This window comes from Saimiri boliviensis, chromosome 13 (assembly GCF_048565385.1).
Source record: "Saimiri boliviensis isolate mSaiBol1 chromosome 13, mSaiBol1.pri, whole genome shotgun sequence".
Taxonomy (NCBI): Eukaryota; Metazoa; Chordata; class Mammalia; order Primates; family Cebidae; genus Saimiri; species Saimiri boliviensis.
The window spans coordinates 37453293-37471140 of record NC_133461.1 but is presented as its reverse complement, the minus strand read 5'-3'; the positions used below and the strand labels follow the sequence as shown (position 1 = coordinate 37471140).

General features: G+C 36.6%; 1 long non-coding RNA gene across 1 annotated transcript; it reads right to left on the bottom strand.

The window, feature by feature from the left end:
• Positions 1-10605: 10605 nt before the first annotated feature.
• Positions 10606-17473, bottom strand: LOC141580933 (uncharacterized). The gene is made up of 3 exons (XR_012513357.1): positions 17426-17473; positions 15906-16016; positions 10606-12216 (listed from the first exon to the last, which is right to left on the bottom strand). It is a non-coding gene; the product is annotated as an uncharacterized LOC141580933 (long non-coding RNA).
• Between the last annotated feature and the right edge of the window lie 375 nt (positions 17474-17848).

The following is a 17848-nucleotide window of genomic DNA, read 5'->3' as shown; positions in this document are numbered from 1 at the left end:
GCAAATTCACCTTCCCATATGGACAGGTAACCTCCATAATGCTAAAAAATTCTAACTGCAATGTTTACATTTATGTATTATTTTTAAACCTTATGACACACTCCTCTTTTCTTCTTTCCCTGACAAGCTGCCATTTTGAAAATACAATATTGCACAGAAGTTATATTAAACATGATTGAATCATCCTTCATTATCTTTTTGTTTAACAGATGAAGATATTAAAGTTTGAAAAGGCTCAAGTAACATGGCCAAACACAGCAGAGTTGAAGCTAGAAGCCAGCCCTCGACAGTAAGAACTCCAGTTTTCAAGACAAAGTGAAATTACTCACAGCTTGTCACCATTTAATTCAGCTGACTTATGCCCTTCTTTTCCACTCTGACTCCTGTTGGATCCTATTCCATCTTTTCAATCAATGTTCAATATTAAAAACTATATACTAGACATTGGAAATGCTCTGGTAAACTGATGAGCATTACCCCTGCTTCCAAGATTACTAGGGCTTCACTCTCTATGTAATCTCCAGAAAGATTAAAGAGCAAATTCTATGCTTTCCTGAGACACTCACATTCATGCAGCCACTCCCATTCACCTTGTTCCTTCCCATTTCTCTATCACCAGAAGGCCCACCTATTGCCTCAACTGGCTCAGACATTTACTCAAATTCTCTTTCTGTCACTTATACAATCCTCTTGATGGCAATTGCTGGCAGGATTTTTTGCTGAAGATATTTCAGTCTGGAAAAAGTTAAAAGCATGGAAGAGTGCCTTGAGCAACAGTGGCTGCTATTAAGTGCTTTGGCAGTTTGTCAAGGTTTAGCCACCTGCCTGGAAGAAGTTTTACTCACCTGCAAATTTCACTCCCTCAGTCACCGATTTGCCTCCTTCCTCCAAATCTGAAACACTTATCAACACTGGATTATTTCTATACTGTATTCATTATGATCTTCATGAAAGTCAAAGGTGTTTGACTCACAAAATCACTATGGCAAAAATACCAGACATTTTTTAATCTCTAATTTATTTTCTCCCGGATACAGCTTTCCAGCATTTCTTCAAACTCAGTATCTTCCTTTGCCAGAACACCTGATGGTACTGTAAGGACACATCCAAGTACAAACAGATTCATCCTCTTTTCTAATCCTCTTCTGCTTCCCAAAGGAGGCAAAATAAATAAATAAATGAAATAAAAACACACAGATGAAAAATAATTAAATACAGTCTCAAGATCTACTGAAAAGAAATAATTTTGACTGATGAAAAATCCTCTATTCTTGCCAGGTCTCCTTGTAAAGCTGTACTTACTTAAAGGGAACTGTAAGGAAAAAAAAAAAAAAAAAAAAAAAAAAAGCAGCTGCAGTTTGAAGCCTGGAACTCTTGGGTTTTATTAAGAAGGAGCTGAACAACAGAGCCCAGCATCTGAGGCAATTGAAAGTAAACATTTTAGAGTTGGACCATTCAATAACCCTGGAAAATTAATCTGTGCTGTAAAGAAACACGCGACTGCTCTATGCCAATGGCTCTGTACTTAGGGAACAGGTTCATTAGTATAGCTGTAGATGCTGTACCATCTCCTCAGTGAGTCATCTACACACTTGTACTCATGACCATGGTCTCACTGGGACTAATTTCACAGAGATGTGAAAGAGGAATAGGAGAGAGGTGTAGTCCAAAAAATAAGTTTTGTAGCTCATTCCAGAAATAAGAGCAAGGGAGGGTGACATTTACAATCAGGCCAGAAAGGCAAAGAAAACAATGTTTTGTTTTTCTGAGTTTACTTTTAATGGCCATTTTTATCTTGAGGATGTTGATTCCCTGAGTAAAAGAAACACACTGAATACGATCATTTTATAATTCCCAGTTAAGAAGATTGGCAACTTCCATTTGCAGTATCTAAGAGGATGGACCACATTTTTCAGGTTCACACATACTGCAGAAATTAAAGGAAGCAGGTGAATCCAAGAATAAAACTTCCCTGTTGTGGAGAAGAAATCTAACCCCCATTCACAAGTTATCATCAGTCTGTGGTAGGGCCAGAACAGAAAATCATGTCTGAGAGCTATGCTTATTCAGGGCTGCTTTGACTCTGTTCTCCCACCTTAGTAAATACTACTTGACCCAACCCAAATTACATGTAATGAGTAAAGACTGCCTACTCTTCCTTCTCAGAAATTGTGACTGCAGAAATCTCTATTTTCTACCTGCTGCGGCCACATGGAGTTCACTTCATTTACATGTTATTTTTCCCTTTCTTTTTACCTATACCTGGGAATCCCTCCTCATTTTACTGTGACTGGTAAATAATTTGAGATATTAATACTAAGGAAACAAAATATTTTTGTGTCTTCCTCATCACCCCCTTCTCTCTTTCCGTTATACAATGACTTCTCTGATTCCATTGTTAACATGCTCAGAGTGGAAGTTTAGAGAAGCCTCAGATGTTTCTGATTTTTTTTTTCCCCCAGAAGGCAAAATCCTTCAAACAGGTAGAATGTTTTCAAAGATTAAGTGACATAAGGATATGTCTGAAAGAAGTAGTAAGAATAAACACACAAAGGAAATCCACTTGCACCCCTCCTATGATAGGAGACTCCTCCAAGCTTTGTTGGGAGTAGGGATAGAAAATCATGGAGGTCCAAAACCAAAAGACTCCAGTCCCCAAATCTGGGCAGCACTGCTGATTAATGTCATGGCTCCCTAAATAGAATGACAGTAAAGTATGTGGGCATTGAGCATGGGATTATCAGATTCAGTCAAAGTTCCTAATCCCCAACCATGCATGTAAGGCTCCATGGAGCATGAGAACCTGAAGAGATCATGTATTCAGGAATAATGGGTGTCTCTGAGGTAACCTACATGGACAGATGATAGGGTGTCACCACTTTCACAAACCTTCCACCTGTACATAAGATGCTAGAATCCTATATCACCCTAGGGAGACTTCAAGAATAATAAAGCTATATTCTCCAAATTCTGGTGAATTGAGAAATTATATTTAAAAATAAATTTAAGTTACAGACAAATGAGGAAAAGGTATTTCTTGCACATCTGAAGTGATGCTCTGAAAATCCTCCCTTGTCTTAACTTACCAGAATTTAGAGCCAGTTTGGAGTAGCAGGGACTAAATTGAATATATGGGGATGATTAATACAAAATGCAGTCTGGAGGGACATAGAGAAATATTTTAATAAGACCTTTGCTTGCACAGTGATTTTTGGGTGTCCTGGTCTCAATACTGATCTTCTCAGCAGCAGTCTTGTTTGTCCTCATAAAACCCCCTCAGCCCTGTCTAAAAATCTGTCATCACATGTGAACTTCTGTGATCTTACACAGTGCTTACCTTTTCTCATCTGTGTACCAAAAATAATAATTGTACTTAATTTTAGGGTTACTCTTAAGATTAAATAAGTTAATACCTATAAATTACATAAAATACCAGTTGGCACATAGTATCCAATCAATAAATGTGAATTATTGCTGCTTGTTTTAAATTGTTGTATTATCCCTCAATTTCCTCCTTTCCTGAGTAGGGAGAGCGTGAGTGATTTCTGCTTGTTCTTTGAAATGTAAAATATTCTTCATAGATTTTGTCTTTTTCTCTAGATTATAAGCTACAACATGAGAAGAGGCAGTGAAGGAAGAAGAGATGGTTGTGGAAGTAGGAGAAGGAGCCTTTTATTATACATCGTCTTAGCTTTCATATAAGTTGCTTAAACAACCACACAGAGCACAAAAAATTCTTAAAGGAAGTAATACAATAACTCCAGAATTGCATAAAAAGAGAGAGAAAAGCAGAATTGCATAAAAAGAGAGAGAAAAGCAGTGAGATCAATCCTGGGAGATTTCAAGAAGGGAAACCCAGCATTTCCCTGGGGTACACAGACGAAACACAACCTAGCAGCCAAAGTTTGGCTGGGCCAAGCCATGCTCCCAGATTTAATATAGACCAGAAGCCTCAGTTTCTCAGGATACCTCCCCAAGATGTGCTAACACTTCCCCACCTTGCCTCTATACCTACTTCTACATTTCTGCAGCCCCTGCCTTGCTGGAGCTCTGAGTGCAGGTGAGAGGGCCTCTAATAGCCTGCTTCTCAGAGAACTTCCCTCCCACCAGAGCAGACAGAGACCCATTCCTGGAGATACAAATTTAAATTCTGAATGCATTATCCCACAGAAACATTGCTGCGCTTCGTGTTTAGTTTCCACAGTGTTACTAGGACATTACTATAGTTCAGCTACATCATGACTTAAATAGGCTTTTGTGAGCAGTTAGAGAACCCGAACACCATGTATAAAACACATTTCTACAGAACAAATGCCTCAACTACAAAAGCAGACTCATAAATCAAACTCCAATATCTGGGAAGAAAAGTACTGGTAACAGCAGGTGGTGTTTTTATTTAAATTTAACTTATATTAAAAGCTCAATGTAAAATACTTAAAGAGAGCTTTTTCTGAAATTTCTTTATAACACTCCTTCCATACACATATCACATATCCTCCAGCATTTAGACATGTCTAGTATAGATTTTTTTTTACATAGGTATTCATTTACTATTAGCTGAAAGTGACTTAGGGTTGGCAGTGCTGGCTTTTCTGAGAAACTGCTTGCTAGATCACCATACCAAATTTCCTTGTCAACTAATTTGCTTCCATTGAAGTTTGTTTGTTCCAACGTTATTCTCCTTATTTCTAATATCCAAATGGACACAAAAGCAACAGTGACTGAAAAAAAATATGTAGCATATTAGCTAGGAACCACTTACTCAAATCAAAGCAAATGGCACAGACAGCAGCAAGCCCTGTTTAATCTGAGCACTGGCTGGTATAAGAGACCAGTAGGAATTATGTCTAGTGATATTTCATTTCCTACTCTTTCTTAAAAGGGCAAAACCATCATGGAGGTCACTTTTAACAAACCTGTTTGTTTTTCCCTTTTCAGTGTTTGTCTCTGCAATTGAGATCCAATCTCACCTCATTTCCTCTGCTCAGCACCACCTCCCCTTTTTACCCTTTCCCTCCTCCTCTCTCTTTCTCTTTTCTTTTTTGTTCCCCACTTTGAAAACCCTAATGACTAGAATAAACCAAAATGTCAACATTTGCAATTCTGGAGCTTCATTTAAGCAATAAAAATAATAATTAAAAGGGTAAAACCTTAGAGAGATTTCTTCATTTTATATAGTTTGCCAGTGATGATACACATTCAAAAAAAAAGCCAGTAAAAGAATTAATTAGAAACAGCCAAAGCTCAACAAGCTCTGCAAGTTAATGAAGCAGAGAGGAAAATGTCATCTTTGAGACCCAGAGCTGCATTGGCTTGGATAATATCCACTCCTGCCTTACTCTCCTAACTAAACCTCTTTTAATCTCTTCTCAAGAAATCAATGCTAATGACATGGATTTACCAAGAAATGACAGCAGCATAATACCATGAGAGCTGCTCCTGTTTAATGTAACTTGGTTCTGATGGGAACACTCAGAGTTTCATTCTGACAGCAAGTCCTTGTTTTGCATGTTTCTTATGGGACTCAAAATAATGGAAGAGCTTCATTTTATTTGATTTTTATACCTTCCATTGTGAGTTTGTTTTTTAGATTGCTCCCACTATCCCTCTATTCCTGTTTTTAAAGCAGCCATCTCTTCCCTGCCCACAAGACTGCCACCCCTGCCATCTCCACTCGCATTCTATAATCCAGTCTTATTTCCTTGATCTTTCTTCCAAATGGTTCTCGTATGGCCGCAAGTGGCATTATAACACACAGGTTTTTTCCCCACTTCCTCCTCATATAAAGGTAATTTATGTGTAGACATCTACCTGTGTTTCTGTTTCATTAGTCTATTTGTTTGGTTGTTTAGCCAACATATATGAGACGTTCCAAAAATATGTCTAGAATACTAAAATCCAAGGAACATCATTATGTTGTTATTAATAGCATACATGCAAAGTTTATACTACAAAACAGTGCTGTTCTTAAGCACATCGGACTACTGCAGACACATCCCACAGGGTCTTATACCTGGAGAGAATCAGAGCCATAAAGAATTGAGTGTGTCTGCTTGGCTACTTACTAGATGAGTGAATTTGGGAAGAAGCTTTAATCCTTCTGAAGTTTTCTACCCTGAAAAAAGGTGTGAATATCACCTATCATGCATTTTTCAGTGTGTGAGATGTAACAAGGAAATGTAAGTGTCTCGCACATATCTGGTCCCCTCATAATGCTGCTTCCTTCTTCCTTTCCTTCTTTGTCTAGTTTGTTCTTTTGGAGTTACCAAAACATATTTCACCTCCCTTTTGCATGAGAGTCCATCAGCTTTTTAAACCCAGCCACCACGGTCACACAGGCTTCCTTTTTAAGGGATAAATGTCTCATCAGAACTGTCAAAAATTATCGCTCCAGTGGCAAATATAGCAAAGCAATCAATTTGTCTATAAGCTGCTTTTTTTTTTTTTTTAATTTGAAGCTCCCAAAATGAAAATGACACTTGTATGGAAGAATAAACTAGTGTAAAATACAGGGTTTAACTCTTTGGCTTTCTCATAATATTATCAGGAGCAGACTAAGGTTTTGTGGGGCCTAATTTTTACACAATTTGAAGATTTTTCTTTCAATAGAAAAATACAGAGTTGAGTACAAGGCCATGGCTGGGGTCTTCAAGTTTAGCTTCAGTAGTTTCACAGAAAAGGAAAAAAATTCCTCTCTCCCCTTTCCCCATACACACATGCACACACCACATCTCTCTAGGGGCAATGGGTGGACCTTAAAATTTAATTCCAATTGGATTCTGACAGCAAGGAGGGAATAGGCAGCCGTGTTCCTAAAGGTACTGAGGTAACATTTCTGCCATCTAGTGAAATGGGACCTAGAAACTTTTTAACAGGTATTCAGTTTCATTTTAGAAGAAATGAAAGTTACACTTGTAGAAAAATTGAGTATGTGAATATGTGGCCAGAGATTCATGCCTGCCTAAATAATTTCTGATCTCTATGGATGTTTGTATAAATGCAAAGAAGAAACAAATAGGATGGAAAGTTGCTGGGAAGTTTCTGAAGCAATGCTAAGATTAGCAGTCTGTTACTTTAGATAGTAGTATGATGGAGAGAAAATTTGAGGCTTTTATGAGGTCCCCAACCATGCAGCCACAGATGGGTAACTGGTCTGTGGCCTACCAGGAACGTGCTCTGCAGCAGGAGGTGAGTGGCTGGTGAGTGAGCATTACCACTTGAACTCCACCTCCTGTCAGAGCAGCAGCAGCATTAGACTCCCAGAGTAGCACGAAGTCTATTGTGAACTGCACATGCGAGGGACCAGGGTTGTGTGCTCCTTATGAAAATCTAATGCCTGCTGATCTCAAGTGGAACAGTATAATCTGAAACTATCCCACACAATTCATGGAAAAAAAATGTCCTCCATGAAACCAGTCCCTGGTGCCAAAAATATTGGGGGCTGCAGTTTTAAAGGATGAGAAGAGTCAGCTATGCCAAAAGGCTACAAAAGGGAAGGCTCAGCAGAGGGAATCTAAGCACAGAATGAGGAAGCCTGGAAAGAGTGTAGAGTACTTAAAGAGAAAACTGGGCACCTGTAATCCCAGCTACTGGGGGCTGAGGCAGGAGAATCACTTGAGCCTGGGAGGTAGAGGCTGAAGTGAGCTGAGATCGTGCCATTGCACTCCAGCCTGGGCAACAAGAGGGAAACTCCATCTCAAAAAAATGAAAAAAAGAAAAGAAAAGGAAACTGACAAATGGTAAGAAATAAGTTGGGAAATATCTCTCAGTTATTCTACAGAATGTAAGCACTAGAAAGAAAAATGTCCTTTGTTTTCTGCGCTTGCACTGAATTATTTTAGAGTTCATATATTGTTTATTTTTCTATTAGAAAACAAATTAGAGAAACAACTGATAATGCATTTTGAAATTACCACACAAATTTATTCATCGTGAATGCAGTGAGTACCTCAAGCATACAAATACTAAACTAATTATCTTAATAAATATATGCTAATTTAAATGACTTCATTGAAAATAGTTTTAATACCTTTCAATGTTTCTCACAAAATTGGGACATAGGAATTGTTAGAGGGCATCAGTCTTGCTTAGTTTTTCTCTGACTTTCAGTCTTCCGGTAACATCTTCCCTTGTAGGACATGCAATCCAAAATTCAGTATTCAGAGGACAGAGTTTCCTTAGGATTCTATGTGAGGTTGGGTGCCATTCAAGCTACACTAATTATATTTAACTTCTACTGCCAAATTTGGCAACAGGGGTTTGATTTTTCTCTTTCTACATCAAAATTGGAGAGCAGTTGGTGTTCGTTTTACTCTGGAACGAAATTTAATATACTCAGAGAGAGGAAGCATAAGTATCATATGGAAGAAATGCACTGCTGTCTACCAAAGACTCATGCTTCTCTTTTATGTCACTTGCTTGTTGCCATTTAGCAGTTAGATTATATTTCCCATCAATACCTATCCCTTGCATCTAGGAGAAGTTGAGTCGTTTTCACCAACACACTGCGAGCGTAAATGGTATAACTTCTGAGGCCAGTTAACTAAGAAACCAATATGACTTCTCTGCCTTAATGCATTGGCAGAAAACACAGGACCATTCAATAGGGGAGTCACATTGGATTGTCATTGTGTCACATGTCACATTCTTTATTTTTTTATGTAAAAACGTGAAAGTTGGCTGTGTTTAGCCACTGAAATTCTGAAGTCTGTTTGATATAGCATTTTGCATTATCCATCTAATACATAGGTTTCTCAGATTCTTGATTTATAGCAAACCAAATTAACTATGAATCCTACTGAAAGAATAACTACATTTAAGGGTTTTATTTAGTATCTTTTTGTTTTCTCTTCTTGAGCGTAAAAGGTGGCAGAAACTCTTCTGGAGATAAAGGTTTTCCTCCTAAAAGATAGGTGTAGAGTTCATTGGCATCATTTAGAAGATATTTTATAGAAAACAAAATCATCCCAAATACACTGAAGTTAGCCTCCTACAGAAGGACAATAGAGCACATGCCTAGTACAAGGAGTTTAAGAGAAAATCTGCTTACTCCTGAGAGCATGAAGGGACAGGAAAGGAAAAGAATGCCGATTCTGGGTCAGATGTGGTTGATAGTGGACCTCAAGTGAGTGGAGTCATGAGTGCCTGGTTGTACCCTGAAAGGTATGGAAATGGAAATGGACACCAGGTAACGGGAAGATTAGAGCCCTCCGATTTTCCTTCCTGCAAAGCCATGGCCACCAGAATGAGATATCAGCAGTGACCCAGCACCAGCTGGCAGACTGGGCAGACTGTGTGTAATCAATTTTTAACAGCAATACCAAGTCATGGCGAGAAGCTTTGGCAGTAGCGCACTGATGAGATGCCAGTTCTTTCCCATTATAAAAGCTAAAACAGTTACAGACCCCTTTTAAGTTTTGGTATTCCCATTGGCATTGTTATTAATACACGGACAAGAAGGAGACACCGGACTTTCTACCAACAAAGTTGTTTGGGGATGTAGCCTTCAATAAATTTATTTTACAAATCAAATGTGGGGAGAATTTTGTAGATGAGCTTTATTTGGAGATTTTTCAACATGTAATATAACTAATATTTATATATCTTTATAACGTATAAAGGATTTTCACAAGTGTTATTCATTTTGACCTTCTTAACAACTCAATAAAGTAGATACCATCATCTCAGTTTTATTGATAAGGAGGACATGGTTCATTGAGATAAAGTATCTTACACAAGATTACACTAATATTAAGTGGCCAAGCCACAATTCAAATCCTAGATCTTATCTAAGCTGTTATCTTAAACTTTTGCCTCAAAAACTGTGATGTAATCCAGATTAAAAATGCATCAAAATATACCCCTAATTCTTGTTGCTGCTGCCTTATAGCCAACGTGAATTTCTTTCCTCACAATCTCTCCTGATTACTAGCAGAAAGGAGGCTATAGCCAATTGTACTTCCTATTTCTGCTGCATTTATTCTTTTCTAAAACATGGCTAACTTTTGATTTCATTGATTTAAGAATTTTTAGAGTGGCGAAAAGTAGCTTTTCTACATAGTCACATGCATCTACACAGATGCCCCCAGACATACCTGGCTTAATAAAAGTAAGCTCTTTCTTTGAATTCTAGATTACTAAATAGTCAACTATTTCATACACTTGGACAAGTTCCAAATAAACTAAATACGTATGCACAGTTACTATTATAATCAGATAAAGTACATGGTTTAAGGAAAATGGTCTAGGAAGTAAAAACCAAAAAACACTTTTTAAAAAGAGTATAATTTCTTTGCACCCTTGCCTGAAAGAGAAATTAAACACTTGCAGGAGCTTTATGCTGTCAGATCCTGAAAAATCACAGCGTTTTGCAGTATTCAAGTTTGCTTTTTCAGTGGTCTAGCCATAGTACTTTCATTCTGAACCTGTCCTCAAAGATTGCCTTCTATCTTCTTTGCAAACTAAATAGCTAAGTAGCTTCTATTTTTCCCATATGGTGCAAGTTACCACAGCTTTGGGTGAGGAATTTAGGACATAAGCAGAAAAGTTGGGGTCTCTTCCATGCCAAAGGACTAATGGGGATTTTTTTTTCTCTTTATTGTGAAAAAAAAAAAAAAAAAAAAAAAAAAAAGAAAGAAAAAAAGTTTTGTTTCTTTTCAGCATCAGAGTGTGGTCCCAATGTAGCAATTTTCTCAAATACTGACCTTTTGGGAAATGATGGTCATGAAACTAATTTACAAAAGTGCGAGATAAATATTAAAACAGAAACACTGAAGGTTTTAGCCTCCTGCCGGTTCGAAGGAACTTGGAGTAAATATTTACCTTGACTTTTCTGCCATGGAATTACTTTGTGAATCTTACCATGAAGAAGATGACTTTTTTCCAGTTATTCTCAATAGCATTTTTCTCAGGGTGATCGCTGCCTTTTCTCTTTCACACTCTAATGTTATATTGAAAATGCTGTAAGCGTGCTCACAAACTGTAGTGAATTCAAAAGGGTACTTATGCCAAGAAACAAAAAGCATTCTCTTTCCTTATGGCTTCTACCACCTTACTTGAGGAGTTGATAAATTGGTCTTTTATGGAGGTTTTAGAACAAAAATAAAATAAAAATGTGGAGATTTTTGTAATAGGGGTTGGGAAGAAATCTTGGTTTAATAAAATGAATCTTTTCATCTGCATCTACAGGACAACCACCCCATCAACTGTAAAATAGAATGTCTAGGTTTGTCAATCTGCTTTGTCTGTATGTTGCCAGACACCTAGGTTAATGTTTTGCTTTTGTTTTTGAACTGAGTAGATGGACTGTCTTGCAGTTAGGGGCACCCGTGTACTGTCTTTGGATACTTGAATCATTTTGTTTGTATTTTCATCACTTAGCACTGTGCTCAGAAATGTGTAGAACTGTGGGTCAAACATGTATTTGTTTATGTAAAAAGATTTTACCTGCCATCTGTGTGAATGTATTTGTGTGTGTGTGTGTGTGTGTGTGTGTGCACATATATGTCTGTACCTTCCTGTTGGCCTTCACCCTTTCTCCTTGATGCTCTGTGACTTCTCAGGCAGAGTCTCTCATGGAAATGAGCTATTGCGGCAATTCAAAAGAATATTGCTTTCCAATCAAACCAAGAACAAAATAAAACTGTTCTAATATTCAAGCCAGTCAGTTATTACAATATAATTTATCCAAACACGCAACTTTCCCTTTTTGGTGCAGAGAAGAGAAATTTCTTCCTGAAGAAGTTAACTCTTCTTCAGATAACTCCTTCTTTGATGAGCCACACGTGTTACTTTTAGCTTCTTATCTACAGGCACCTCTACCGTCAGTACTAAAGTGTCTAAAATAACCTAACAGGCAAGTTTCCTGACACGGTGCCTTTGATTTTTGCGTAGTGTTCATTTTATTTATGACTTGAGGCAAAACGACGTAGCATCTGCGAACACAGCAGCACCGAAATTCACAAAGTCTTTTGGTGGCTTCATTTTTTAAAAATTCAATCTTCATTGTCTTGTTTGCAGGATTTAACATTGTTTAAGACTCCTTTTTCCTTAAAAGATTTTTGTCTTTTTGGCATTGATGTCTCCAAACTTAAATTTTCCTTCCATTTTTGTGGCTCTTGCTTTTGTTTCCTTCATTTTGTACCCCTCTGCTTATTGTCTGAATATTATAATGCAGTCCTCCCTCAGTTGGAGGGGAATTGGTTCCATCTGGGACCTCTGTGGATAAAATTAAAATCTATGGTTATTATACAAAAGGGCGTGATATTTGCATATAACCTAGGTATATACTCCCATATACTTTAAATCTTCTCTAGATTATTTATAATATCTAATGTAATGTAAATGTTATGTAAATAGTTATGTACTATGTTTGTAAAATTTATATTTTTCATTGTTGTCTTATTATTTTTTTGTGGATTTTTTATCCCGACTTGGTTGGATCCACAAATGCAGAACCCACAGATACAAAGAACGAACAATACTATTACTTTTGTCCTCTCCTTCTCTCACTATAAATAATTTCCATGGATAAAATCAGTACAACCCTCATTACATCAATTATTACTTTTATTTTTATGTAAGTATCTCTTCTGAAGTCCAATCATTCTGATGTCTCAGAATTTAAAAACTGGGAAGAACTTCGCAGATTATTTATTCTGGTTATCCTTTTTCTTAATTCTTGTTCATTTTACAGGCAAATAAGTTAAAGGTTTTAGATTATAAATTGCACACCTATTAGTCCTGAGTCTAAGTTAGAACATTTTACACATTAGTCAGGCTGCACGTTTTATGAGAATGTCTATGACATTAAACCTGGGGTCTATTTGCCATATTTCTTGACTTCTGAGCATCATCCAATCAATTGAGTATTGACCTCTTCCTTACTCTTAAAACACTTTCTCCTCTTAACTTTCATTGATTACAGTCTAATTTTCTTGTGACATTCCTGAACATTGCTTCTCAGTCCCACAAAGTCTTCTTCTCTACTTCTCAACCAGGGAGTTGGAATTCCTCATGGCTCAGTCTAGTGCCTTTTCTTGTGTCTCTCATGGCTGCTTTTGGCCTGTTATTCTTCATGTATTCTTTAAGCTTGGTGATGGAGTAACAGTCTATCCATTTACATAAAGCAGACACTTTAAGGTTTTCTTTGACATCTTTATTTTCCCCGTCTCTCATATCCAGTATATCAGTGGTCCATTTGATTTTACATCCTGAAAAAAATGTAGAAACTGATCCTCTTTCTTTATCTTCATCATCACTACCCTGTTTTATATCACCAAAATCTATTTCTAAGACTGCTGCAATAGCCTAGTTGGCATTGGTCCATCTCCACTTTTGGCCTCAGGCAATCTATTTCCAATATGGAGATCAAATAATCTTCTGAATACTTGCTCCCATTGCATATACACACACATTTATACACCATATATATTCAAACATCAAACCCTTAAATAGCTACCTATTGCCTTTATGATACAAATGGATGTCCTTAACATGTACTACAGCTTAATCCACTGTCTACTTCATACATCTCACTTTAACATTTTCTCAGTATTTCAGACCATGTATTCTTCTTTTAAGTTATAATCACATATGCCCTGTTCTTTATGATTCAAAACTTTTACATTTTGATCTTGATGCTTGCAATACCTGCCTTCAGCCTTATTCCCATCCTCTTTTAGTTTTATTTAATAGTATAACTATTATAGCAGTTACAAATTTTGCCTGGAGTCAGGTTGAGAGTACACAAATTATAGTTTCACTACTTTGTAAATATACAACTATGGACAAATTATTACAGTTTTGTTCTTTAATCTCTTCACTTAAAATATAGGGTTCATAATAATAACTAGTTCTTAGGTTTATTGTAATTATCCATTAAATTAATTTACATAAAGTGTTCAGTAGAGTGACTGATAACCATAAGTATTCCATAATAATATATAAATTTTATTTTATTTATCTCCATCATGCATTATTATTTTGAGCATCATATTCATCTTGTTAGTTTGCAAATGACTTTCTTTAAGAAATCTTTGCTCTCTAAACTAAATCAAACTTTACTCTTTAAAACTGTTTCATAGTCCTCAGTTGATATTCAAGTTATGTGTCTCCCTAATAAGGAAGCCCAAAATCACATCTTAGTACATTTTCAGAACAGACCAGACACTCCACAAATATTTTTAAATAAATAAATGACCTACTATCTGTCTTAGCCTGTTTACTGTTGTTATGGTAGAAAGTCTGATTTATAGAGAAAGTAGGTTTATTTCTTATAATCCTGTAGGTTGGGAAGTCTAAGATCAAGCAGTCACATCTGCGTGTCTTCTGGTGAGGGCCTCATTCTGTATCATAACATGGCAAGAGGTCATGAGTACAGAGGGCAAGAGGGATATACTGGCTTTCATAACAAAAGCATTATGATAACAACAAACCCACTCTTGTAATAATCCACTAACCCATTAATTCATTAATTCATTAAATAAATTAAATTCATTGAATCAATCTATTAATCTATGAAAGGAAAAATCTATTAATGAGGACAGAGCCCTTATGAACCAATCACTACACAAAGGCCCCTCCTCTTAGTACTGTGACATTGGGAATTATATTTCAACATGAATTTTGAAGCAAGCAAAATTCAAACCATAACATTATTTAATATGGATGGTGACATACACTGTGAAGCCACTGCTACACACACACACACACACACACACACACACACACACATACATATGTATCTGTGACATTGCAAAGCATTACGGGACCTATATGTTAAAACTGTTTATTTCATAGTTCATAATTACCAAATTAATAGACAAAAGAATCTGGAATAGTGAGTCAAACCAGAATACTAGATTGAGAGGAAATATTCCTATGCACTAAATTTTGAAATTTAAGAAATATAATAAATAATGGAAGTATTACTTTTCAGGGTTTAGCAACCATATCCAAGTTATGTAATTCCAATAAATAATACAGGCTAACTTCACAGATTTAGAAAATGTTCTGGTTTGTCCATGGATGGTAAAAATCTACATATGTAGAAAACATGAATATTTAGAAAGTGTTCTCGTGTTCCCATTAAGAACAGTCACACAGTATAACAAATCATGTGGAGCTGGTCTGACAGTGTTCTCCAAAATTTTATCATCATACACTTTTCTAAGTTAGAAAAAAATTGCAATATATATCTACAGATATAGGTATATTTATTTAGGCACATATTTACACAAGTCCTGTGGTATTATATATATTATCAAACAGATGCCAAAAAATATACAATTTAAAAAGGCAAGATATAAAAGAAACTTACAAGTTTTAGTTATTTATTTTCATAACCTAGTGGGTTGTCTTGCATGTTTCCTAGGATAGGGATATTCCACTTTGAATACCCCTAGCCTAGCATAAGAAGCAATAGTCTAGAATTGAGGCAGTCAAATGCCTAAGCAGATAAAAAGGCATCTTCAGAGAATCTCTGACCCACCACTTAAGTGTTTATATCAGATTCTTTTGCGCAGATGAGGGAGCCTATCCAGGGGTGGTCAGGGCATGCCCACAGTAAACTGGAGCCTAACATGTGCACTGGGTGGGGGGTGGGAGGGGGAGTGGGCGGAGCCACAGGAATTAACACCTGATGCAAGGGAGGAGGCTGCTCTCTTCCGTTCCTGTGTGGTGGCCTGGGATTCATCTGTGAGGTTAGGGGTCTGTTAGCAGGACTCTATTTCACTTTTCTGAGAATTTTTTTTTCTTTCTCGCCCAATAAAACTCTCCTCTGCTCATTCTTCAACATGTCTGCATGCCTAAACTTTCTTGATTGTGTGACAAGAACCTGGGTTTTAGCTATAACTAAGGAGAAAAGTTCTGCAACAGAATGTGTCCTGGACATCACCTCAACTTACTTTATTGTTGTTGCTGTTGTTTTCATTTTCAAGTCACTTCTTAGCATAATTTTCTCCAAAGATGGCAATTTCTTATTTCTTTTTAGCTATTTTCCCACTTCCTATTTGTCTCTGATGAAAAAAAAAAAAAGTCATTTAAACTGAGAGTTGTAGTACGTTTTATTCAATATCAGGAATTTATTTAAAAGTATCAAATCTGTCCTTACTTCAAATTAAGATACTCCTTATGGTTCATTTCCAGTGATCAGTAATCCCCATATCAAATCACTTTGCTGAGATCATTGGTATTTGATAAATACATTTACAGGGAGCAGTTATCTTTAAACTCCAGTCTCATCAAGTGCTGTCCCACCACAAAATATGATCAAAGATTAAGGACTCCAGGGACTCATGGGCTCTAAACTCATCAGCTTCGAATCCTGCTATACATTATCCAAATGAGGCACTTGGCAAGATTCTTACCTGATTGTGCTATTCGGAACACCTTCATTTCAATTACAGGTAACCATGATACATGACAGCAAAGAACAAAACTAATAATTTTCACTGATGTCAGGGAAGGTTATAGGACTTCAGGGAATTATAGCAAGTATTTTAAGAAATGCACATTCACGACAGCCTTCTTTGTCAGTATGTCTGCTTCTTGAATGAGAGCTTTTATTTTAGTTTCCTAGTTCATATCAGATGGGTTAAGAATGTATCCACATAAAAGTCTGGCTGACAAGGAAAATTGGTATGTTAAGAACTAAAAATATCAATGCTACACCCCCAAATTCTGAATCCCTTAGGAGACCAGATGTGTCTTCGGTTTCAATCCTAAGTCTGGGCAAATGCTATGTAGGCAGATAAGGCAGCATGTACAAGTCAGCAGAAGTAAAAAGACTCCTGAGTCACAAGTATCTGCTCCTCCTGGACTAGAAGCAATCTTGAAATCTCTGCTTAATGTTACATCATAAAGCCAATTGTAACTGGATATATCTGAGCAGTGTAAAACATCGGCTAACACTGTAGGTTCCTTACCTTTTAAAAGTACCCTGAGGATAAGCTTCCCTGAATTTTTTAGGTTTCCCTGAACAGAAAACTGATCAGTTTCTTTTGAAAAGCAAACTCTGGGAACTGAGGAACTAGGTATGCTACATATCAATACAAAGCAATTTGATTCACTGGTCTTGGCATAAATATAAATGTCACAAAAACCTGTTTTCTGTGCTAATTAGCTAATTACAAACTTTATGGCTTTGTCCTAATTTTTCTTATCTCTCATTTCAAATAACACAGTCCTTAATATTCTCCCCAAATAGGGTCATTAATTTAGTAAACATGTGTGAGTAGCTACTACAGTAGTCCCTCTTTATCTATGATTCTCCTTTCTGTGATGTCGGTTACCCACGGTCAACTGCAGTCTAAAAATATTTTAGAATTAGAATATTTAATTTCCATTAAAACTGGAAAATTCTAGAGTTAAACAATTCACAAGTTTTAAACTGTGTGTTATTCTAAGTAGTGTGATGAAATCTCACCATGTCCTGTTCTGTGCCGCTTGGGATGTGAGCTCTTTGTCCATTTTATCTGCTCTGTGCACATGCCCTACCCATGAATCACTTAGCAGTCATCTCTATTATTAGATTGACTGTCACACTACCACAGTGCTTGTGTATGTCAACTTTATTTTACTTAACAGTGGCCACAAAGTGCAACTGTAGTAATGCTAGCATATTGTTACAATGACTCTGTATATTCTTGAGCATTGTTATTAATCTCTTACTGTGCCTAGTTTATAAACTAAATATTATCATTACAAAAATTTAGCTTGTTTCTAAAACTCTACACAATTCTACAAAGTATGTATTATACTCTTAAGGTCAATGATGAAGCTTAACAATAGTGATGCGTTCATAGAAATGTGTCATTATGCAATTCTGTTTTTTTGTGAACATCATAGA